The sequence below is a fragment of the Poecilia reticulata genome, linkage group LG8 (assembly GCF_000633615.1).
Source record: "Poecilia reticulata strain Guanapo linkage group LG8, Guppy_female_1.0+MT, whole genome shotgun sequence".
In the NCBI taxonomy this organism is placed as follows: Eukaryota; Metazoa; Chordata; class Actinopteri; order Cyprinodontiformes; family Poeciliidae; genus Poecilia; species Poecilia reticulata.
In genome coordinates this window covers 661,583-662,687 of record NC_024338.1, presented here as the reverse complement: position 1 = coordinate 662,687, position 1,105 = coordinate 661,583, and positions in this window count along the sequence as shown.

The window sequence follows — 1,105 nt, the reverse complement described above, 5'->3', positions numbered from 1 at the left end:
CTGCTGTACAGTACAGGTTCTGGTATTCTGCTGTACAGGAAGAGCAGTTGCCAAAAAACAACACAGTAGATCATCAAATCCCATTTTAAATACATCTACTCACCTGTGGGCCTTTTCTCCTTGCTACAGTAACTTTTACAAAAATATTTTTACTGTCAGAACTGGAAAACAATGTAATGAATTAGGAATGGAAAATGTTTATATACGTTATACTTCATCATACTCCTTTTCAGACTCATAATCACTGAATAAGTGGTGTGTTTCTATGTAATTGGTTATGTACTTCATAGAAAGGTATTGTGTTTTATTTTACACTTGTAGGTGAAATGTTTGTCTGAAATAAAGTATCATCATCATCATCATCATCATCATCACCACATATTTGTCAAAATTGCCACCATGTCATGACAGTGTAATATGAGACAATCTATAAAAAATAAAGCTGTTCCACCTCTTCCCTGAGCTACTATTACCATCTGAAAAACTGCACTGCTCCCAGTCAAAAATAACCAGAGTCAGGAGGAGGGTCTTATTGCTGTCAATCAACCTTTTCTTAATGCTAATGGCAGAGAAACAACTTAATGTTCCAGGAAAACTGTTGACCTGCTGTCATTGGTGGACATCCTAACTAGTCTGAGCATTCATGAGAGAAAGGGATGAGGGGTGAAGAGAGGGGGTGTGAGCAGCAACTATATGAGGTGATTGACAGATCTAAGACCCTCCTTCTGGCTTTGATTGGTTGTTTCTGACAGAGTAGAGTCTGCAGGGAGACGCAGAGGAGCTCAATTTTTTTTCACAGATTATCTGCCTTACACTGTGAGGACATAATGATACTTCAACAAATAGGTCATTTTTTATTTCCATTGCATTCTGCAGCTTTAAGTAGAGTGCAGGAGACAGTCATGCTGAAGATCCTGAAGGACTATTAAAAATTTAAGACAGAACTGACTGTACTCACATATTCATTGCCTTTTAAAATTGTGAATTAATATATTTGCTTTTAACTATTTCTTTTCATTTAACTGTAAACGTTTGATTGATTTTGCACTTTTTTCTGACAATTTCCATCCATCCATCTCCTCTCTCTTATCCGGGGTCGGGTCGC